Consider the following 8,848-nt stretch of genomic DNA (forward strand, 5'->3'; position numbering starts at 1 on the left):
GATTTCAGAGGATAAATGTATGGTATGTTATGAACCATAATCTTTTTTTCATTGCTCTGTTTTCACTTTTTTTTTCTTGGAAACTGTCAAGGCAGAAACTTCAGTGCTGAAAATCTTTGCTTTCTGACCATGCTATTCTTCACATATTATCTTCAAGTCCCCCGGATCAGGCACAATTACAATTTTTTCTTGATAGAGCTCAACTATCTTCTGTTTCTCAGAGGCTCCGTTATTTACATTTTCTATCTCTTTCCTACATCTGTACCTTGTACTACTTCACAAAGAACTGCATGATATAAATTTTAACCCTTTCAACATTTAATTCCCTAAATCACTTTGATTTCCTCAAGTCATCTTCATATCACATTTCTCCTAATGCGAAATGTGATTTAGAGAAGCTTTTACAAGGAAAAAACCCAACCTCTTGGCAGATCTGTTTCTCTGTCTCTCTCTCTCTCTCTTTAAACATTCCTAACTAAAGAGAATATTTATAACTATTCATTAGTGTCAGTTGGTTTGGGAAATTCAGTTTATCTTTACTTACCCTCAATGTGTGATTTAGATGGCCTGTCCAGGCCTATAAATCAGATCAATTTACAGCTGCGAGGCATCTGAAGATAATGAAACGATCACACAAATGGCAGATTCATGGAAGAACAGATAGATGAACCTCTATTTATTTTGTCATAAAACTACCAAAACATATGGATAACACCAAACACAAAAGCTTTAATCACCAAACAGAAAGAAAGAATCATTCTGCTAATGATCCTGGAGTAGACGGAAGTCGAGATTATTATAAGGAATTCTCAGTGTTCCATGTAGCAGTCTTATGCCTTTGAAATGGAAATAAACACAGTGGCAATGAATAGAAAGCAGTTCAAGATGTTCAATCCTGTCATTAAATATATATATATATATAAAGTCTAAATATATATATATATATATATAAAGTCTAAATATATATATATATATATATATATATATATATATATATATATATATAAAGTCTAAGAACTTTTTATGTTTTTTAGCCAAACCTAGAAGTAGTTCTAGAAGTATGAAAACTTCAAGAGGAATCTGAATTCTGGGGGGTGATCAGCAAGACAAAATTTTGAACAGCAAGCTCACTCGCAATTTCAAATTTGAATTTAGTTGTGGTGATTAAGCTCCTTTACTCCTACAACAGTTTGACTATCAGCAGTTTAGGTTAATATGCTGGGCAGAAAACTAATGACTCAATTTCTGTCATTTTGGGTCAAGGGACAAGCTCAAGCAAAGTAGCAGGGCAGGCAGGAGAGGGTATTCAAAGTACATTTAAATCATTAACATAGTCAGACAGTGAAGCTGAATTTCCCAGGCATTGTGAGTTCTCAGCATCTCTTTCTCTGAGCTTAAAAAAAAAAAAGGTCTAGAATTTTTTGGTCAGGACAGTAATGCTCAAAAATTTATAGTGTGTTCAACTGCTGAAAGTCCCAGAGACCACCTGTGCTGCAAAGGATGTCAGAATAGAATTCAAAGGTAAAGGGGAGATAGTGCACCATCATTTTAAAGTAAAACATTAAGCATCCTCAATTTTTTAGGTTTATGAGGTTGTACACTTTAAGGGAACCTTCAGAAATCAACTGAGTAATGCTAAAGAATTTACTACTGTAGAAAAAATCTCAAACACATAAGCATTATTATCTGAATCAAAAATATTTCTTAATATGCAACAAATTTCTACAACATTTTGTAAGGAGCTACAAAACAGCAGAAACTTTTTGGATGACTAATGAGCTCACCCTTTGTGTTTGAAAGTTCTGGGGCCTTAAACTGTGAAAGTGACATTCTGTGTAACCTCTACACGAGGTCTACATGTATGGTAGAGAATTTTTTCTTCATGCTCTGAGGCTTTAAACAGCAGCAACATCTCAGCACCCTAGGGAATCATGATTCTCAAATCACAGAAAATTTAAAAATATCATTTCACTAGAATAATCTGAAGTATCATTTCGTCTTTTGAATTCATTTTTTTTCCATTAAAACATGGCCATTAAATTTCCAGAACTTTGAGATTCTCTTAGGTTGTAATGAAAAGACAGATTCTGTATTTCCTTTACTATAAAGCAAACACAGTATGTATGCATCTACACACCAACAGTTAAAACAACTGAAAATGTAAACTTTTTGGACATACATATAACAGTTTGGAAATTGTTTAAGAAAAGTCAATTTGGATAAAAAAGGCCATAGGAAAACAATCTTCACTCTTACTCCTAATTTCAATTTCTGTTTTATTTTTTTCCTTTTACTAGAACCGTTCTATATGAGAAAGCAACAAGTGCAGTTAGAAGTGCCACCACAGTGTGTCATGGGAGTTATGCTTTGGGCACCTCCTCCTTACCCTCACCTCTCAGCAATTCATTCCCAAGCCAGACTGCATCTTTCTCATTTCTCTGATAACACATTTTCCCCAAATATCTAAGTTAATCAATTTTTCATTTCCCTCCAGTGAACTATGAATATTTTAATTTAAGTTCCAGGATCTAATATATACAATACACATGGGTGAAAGGCCTTATATAACTTTGTTGACTATTACATATTCATGTAATCCTCTGCTCATCAGACTGATCATGCTTTAAAAATTTTTGTTAAATAAGTGAGTAGTTAAAAGATGCAAAATTATTTTTTTTAATACTCTTACTGTTGGACTGATCAGATAACAATGATTATCCACAATTTCTGAAAGAGCAAAATGAAATTGACCTGAACTCAGAGGGTTGATTCTCTTTTTTCCCATGATATTCAGTTTTTGTTTGCAATTATTCTTCAGTGTTCCGTGGAACATGGTAACAGAAGACATACAATATGCATTGTCATATTACACTGGTTCAATTATACCATATAAATAGGAATTGGGCTCTTCACTTTGAAATTTGTGAAATCACCTTTCCTGCCACCTTCACAAATTTCTTAAATAACTGTGCATTTTCCCTTGTACCCAAAAGAGAATTTAATCTTAGCTAGTTATTTAAAATCACACAGTCATGAAAAGATTTTTAATTAAAAATACTGGGTAATTAAAAATGCTGAGACCTTCATCTTGACCAGTTACAAGTTCTTCTCTAGGAGTCCATAAGAGGTTCCCAAAGAACTAGTAGCCTTTTTTTTTTTGGTATTAAAAGGGATCCTCAAGAGTCATGGACAGCCTTGCACAGTTCTTCTGCTGAAACATAAGAAAAAAACTACGAATCACTTAGTTTGTTAGTTATTTTAATGCCCTCATTCAGTTTGTTAGTTTTTTTCCTTCAAAAATTTCATTAAGCAGGGCAAAAGCACTAGTTTTAAACTTATTATTAATATACAAGGTTCTTGGTTTTATGGGTAGATTGTGTAAAAATCATTGTTAAATCTCATTGGTTTTGATTTAGGAGTAATACTCAGTAACAAAATATGGATTAAAAGAACTGTGTTTTCAGTACCGTGCCAGCACACACATACCAAGTATACAACACTTCTGCAACTTCCAGCTTTTTTACCTATGAGGGATGGAAAGCGTCTATGTAATTTGCACATCTGTGAACTGAAATTTGCATGCTTAGTATTTAAGAAATTCCTAGGAGATTGAAAAGCAGACAACCTAATAAAGACAGTCAAAGCAGTAATAAGAATACATGTTACAACAGCAAACACAGGCAACCAATCATTTACAACACAAGCAAAAACATCACTGACAAAGAAAGAAAGCACCCTTTCTAAAAAAAAAAAGAGAGCTTGCATCTGAGAAATATTTTGCATTTGCATGACACCTTTCAATTTCAATGCTTTATAAACACAAATTAACTACCAGTGCGCTTGTAACAAATGTGGGTAGAGCCCTCCCCAAATCTTTGTTCACGAAGCCTAGCCATGATTAACTATAGCCATGTCTAAACTAGAATGCAGCTTATAAATACACACTGTTCTCGAAAAAAAATGTTTGTGATCTATGGCAGCCTATACTAGCCTAGTTTTTGCTGTTAAGACTTATCACAGGAAATGCTAAAGAGCTGCTGTGTTTATCTCTATCCCTTATCAAAACCATCCAGAGCAGTGCATCTTCCTGGATATGTGTCATGACAGTAGTTCCACATCTGTGATCACCATCCACATCATAACAACATCAAGCCTTGGTGTACTCATTCCTCTCTCTCCCCCCCTTTCCCTCCCAACAGAAATATGTTAGACTGGCAAGAGAACAGTTATACTGTTATAACTGCAGGTAAACTAGGGGATTCAGTATGCACAGAGTGCTCACACCCCAGATTAACATGCTGATGTCAACCATGCCTTGTGCTGTAGACATGATCTCAGCTTCAAACCACCATCCTGGTGCATTGATTTGTGCTACTGGAGCCATGTTTAATTGAGACCCAGAGGGGACTGTTTTCTAATCACTCGATGATGTAGCCCCAGTCCTGAAAACACCTCCATACATGTCTAATTTTAAGAAGATGAGAAGTATGACTCAAATGCTAAAACTTAAGCTTGTCTGTATCTGTAAATTTCATGTAACCACACTGAGGAACATGAATTGTTGATTTAAACAGTGAGGCCTGGATTGCAACTCTTGATTTAAGTTGAGATACCTATGGAATACTTTGGGCATCAACTGAAAATATGTTAGCAGTCAAAGATTACAAGCAGGTTTGAAGAGCATTACACTTACCTGATGGTACTCTGTAGCATTTCATATGGTTGATTTAATTAAAACTAAAATTTTTTACAATCAGGAATAAATATTCAACGCAGAGAAAAACTTCCATTTCTTCCTGCTTTGGTCCTCATTGTCCCCAGTCTCCCCTGGATGAACAAGTGCTCCAGCTGTATTCATTGTAACTGGTGAGACAGCTTGACATTCACTGTTTGGCTAACAAGTAAATGACACCTTTGCATAGCTACAATGGTGTCTCTCCATAGGGCCATATCTTTATGAGTAAGGTAAAGCACTGGAAGTGAACTTCTCTGACTCTATTTCAATGAGTATCACTAAATGGAATGGGTTTATTTACACAGATGAGATCTCTTTGCTGTGTGAACAGCCAGCTGAGTTATTGATGCAGAAAGAATAATGTTAGATAGCATCACTATATACCTAAGGGGTGTTAGAAGGCGTAAAGAGTTAAAAAACATAAGCAGGTGTGACATGTTATTTCTGGCAGGCTTGCACAGGTACATCAAGTATAGGTAACTCCTATTACCTACAGTCTAAGGCCTCAGAAGAAGGATATGCATCACAGAACAATGCTTTACTTACAGTGTCAGATGCATTCAATTATGGGTTTTCAGAGATTCAATTCTTGCTAGAATCATAGAATCTTTTAGGTTGGAAAAGACTTCTGAGATCAAGTCCAATTGCCAGCCTAGCACTGCTGTGTCAACCACTAAGCCATGTCCCACATCTAAACATGTTTTAAATACCTCTAGGGATGGTGACTCCTGTTCCAACGCTTGACAACATTTTCCGTGAAGAAATTTGTGTTTGTATCCAACCTAAATCCTCCCTGGCACAACCTGAGGCCCTTTCATCTCATCCTATCGCGTTACCTGGGATAAAAGGCTACCCCCCATCTGGCTGCACCTTTTTTCAGGTGTTTGTAGAGAGCAATAAGGTCCCCGCTGAGTCTCACTTGCTCCAAGCTAAACAGGCCCAGCTCCCTCAGCTACTTCTCATAAGACTTGTGCTCCAAACCCTTCACCAGCTTTGTTGCCCTTCTCTGGACAGCTCCAACACCTCAATGACTTTTAGTAGTGAGGGGGCCAAAACTAAACATGGTACTCGAGGTGTGGCCTCACCAATGTTGAGTTCAGGATGACATTGACCAAGTTTACAATGTTCCAAAGTTTTCTGGAAACCTAATGTCATGGTTTAACCCTAGCCATTAGCCAAGCACCATGCAGCCTCTCACTCACTTCCCTACAAGCAGGACTGGGGAGAGAATTGGAAGGGAAAAGGCTAGAAAACTTATGGGTTGAAATAAAGGATTTAATAGGAAAAGCAAAAATCATGCATGCAAGCAAAGCAAAACAAGGAATTCAGGCAGGTGTTCAGCCACCTCCAGGACAGGAGGGCCTCATCAAACTTAACGGTTACTTGGGAAGAGAAACACCATCATTCCAAATGTCCCCCCTTCCTCCTACTTCCCCCAGATTTATAGACTGAACAGGATGTCATATGGTATGGAATAACCCTTTGGTCAGTTTGGGTCACCTGTCCTGGTTGTGTGTCCTCCCAAATTCTCATGCACCCCCAACTTCTTTGCCAGCGTGGCAGTACCAAAAGCAGAAAAGGCCTTGGCTCTGTATAAGCACTGCTCAGCAACAACAAAAACATCTCTATTATCAACACTGTGTTCGTTACAAATCCAAAGCATAGCCCCATAGTAGCCGCTGTGAAGCAAATTACCTCAACCAAAATCAGCATACCTAGAGATAAGGAGTTGGCTATCATTTACACATTTCTTTACAACAGGTAGTTCAGTTATTATACTGACTTCGTCAGATAGCTCATGCTGAGTGATCCTGTAGATTTTCATGGAATAGAACTTGTAGTTGTGTTTTGAAATTCTTATATAGTGCAGATACCAGCACCATCAGAATGCAACCTACAGTTCTTGTACCAGAGTAAGATTCAGTGTGTGTTTCTAATGTAACTGAGGCAAGAAGATAAGAGAATAGGACACTGCCACACATAGCAACCATTCCTGCTACCCCCCACCACCACTCCTTACTGCTAGCTGTCATCCATATTTGCGGTGCTGAAAATACCCTTTTGCATGTACAGTTCAATGGTAGCAGTTCCTTGACAGATCATACTCTTTGTGGTTATGTAGCTGATTGTATAGCAGTCCTGGTCATAGTTGTATGCACCCAACCAACTAAATCTTTTTGGAGTAAGGCCTTCAAAGCATCACACAGGCCTGCACAGTCAGCCATAGTCACAGTCAGGGACTGACTGTTTTCCCTCTACTGCTACATATAGCACAAAGGATCTAGGCTTAAATAGTAAAAGTGTCCATACATATCAGGATCAATGGGAGTTAATTATCTAAACAGCTTTGTGGATTTGGTCCAAGTAAATGCTAGGTCAAAAGTGTCTATACTTTTTTACTAGATAACTATATTTCCTTTATACTGCTTCAGGAATTAGGTTACTGGCAGTCAGAAGAATGGAGAAGAAACCAGTGAAGTACATTGCTTTTATTCTCTAGAGTTTAGGTGCCTAGGCCTCAGGGAATATTCTTGCTGAAGTAATAATTAAAAATTTAGCTGTGAAAAAATATGTACTTGACCAAGAGGCACAAGAGTTTCACAGGAGCAATCATTTACAAAGAGCCAAGTATCTTTCATTGTGAGGCATTATACCCCAGTTCAAGACATAAGAACATCTTCAGCAGAAGACGTGTGTCTTGACATATGTACCTCTGCTGTGTAAACCGTCTCATCCTTCTTCTTTATTTTGGTCCTTCAGATGCATCCCACATGTCTTTCCATCTTTTGAAAATATTCCTGATGTTAACTGGTCTGAAATGTCAACTCTGGCATCTGTGTCAGAAATATTCAGCATGTAAAATCCACCTAAAACTTTCATTAGAGACCTATGTTCTTTATTGGAACTACTGCTTAATCTGTGACAAAGAAAGTGTGTCTTACATTTCTGAAGGACTCAGATAGCTTTGATTTTATTATTTTAGTTGAAATAGACAAAGATGCTAGAAAATACAAAATAAAATAGTCTACTCCATCTGGAGAGTAAGTTCAATACAGTTGTTTGGGTTTGCTTTTGGGGTTTTGGGGTTTTTTTTGGGTTTTTTGTGGGGTTTTTTGGTGGTTTTTTTTTTGGTTGGTTGGTTGGTTTTTTTATTTTTTATTTTTTTTTTTTTTTACTTCTGTGTCTTAAATTGGTACTATTTGAGTTGCTTCATTCTGAAGTTAACATCAGGTTTATTCTTAAGTGAACGTTCTATGCAATAAATTCACTTTCCAGTTAGGATGAAAGTAAGAAATTCTTTTGGATATAAATTTAGGTATAAAATGAACAGTCTCAAGAAATTTTGGTTGGTTTTTCTTTTTTTCTTCTGAGGGAGACAAACCACTTCACTGTCCCGGATATCAGTCTTTCCTAACACATTTGCAGTTGTCCGTTTGTGCAAAAAGACCTTGATCAGGAAAAACTCCCACTGGTTTCAATGAAGAAGCTTCAAAAAAAGTACATAGAAATGTGAATTTAATTGTCTCCAGGTATTACATCATACGCAGATTCCTACCCTGCTGGTTTGTTTTGGTTTTTAAGAAATGAAGTGAGAGAAAGATTTAGAAACTACTAAAATTTTCACATGTCATGTATTAGAAGATTTCTTATTCTTCATGATACCCTAATTTCTTTTAAAATTAATTAATGAACTGGCAGTGTGCCACTAAAAGATTATGGAACAGCAGCTTTTTGCCACTGTGGAATTATCAGTGATACTTCCACATTCTCCTAGATAAGACAAGGTGGGGGGAGGGAATATAAACATTTGTTTCTATTCTTCTGAAAAACAGGCAGCAGAGGTAAAAGTATTAGGTAGTAATACTAATGTGACAGAGGTAGTACCAATTAAGTAGAGTTTATTTTCCATGCATGGCTGGAATCTAGCAAGGGAATAGAGCTTGTATTTTAATGTGTGTCTGGTCCATTTGAGAGCTGACATCTGGAGAAGATCTCTCTCTGTACAAGAAGACAAGAACAGGCATGCTGGAATCTTACATCAGGAAAACAATATCAAGGATTTTGGTGTAAAGTTGAAAAGTGATAGGCTTAATAGGTGCAGGTACTGACAGG

The 8,848-nt window shown here is 36.8% G+C and overlaps 1 long non-coding RNA gene across 1 annotated transcript in view; it reads left to right on the plus strand.

Annotated features, from left to right (window-relative positions):
• Positions 1–6,067: 6,067 nt before the first annotated feature.
• The window catches only part of LOC113958759, a 4,981-nt gene continuing 2,200 nt past the window's right edge, over positions 6,068–8,848 (plus strand). The window contains exon 1 of the long non-coding RNA XR_003531604.1: positions 6,068–6,202. This is a non-coding gene — a long non-coding RNA (uncharacterized LOC113958759). The remainder of the gene's footprint in view (positions 6,203–8,848) is intronic.

This window comes from Corapipo altera, unplaced genomic scaffold (genome assembly GCF_003945725.1).
Source record: "Corapipo altera isolate COAL_440 unplaced genomic scaffold, ASM394572v1 1, whole genome shotgun sequence".
Lineage (NCBI taxonomy): Eukaryota > Metazoa > Chordata > Aves > Passeriformes > Pipridae > Corapipo > Corapipo altera.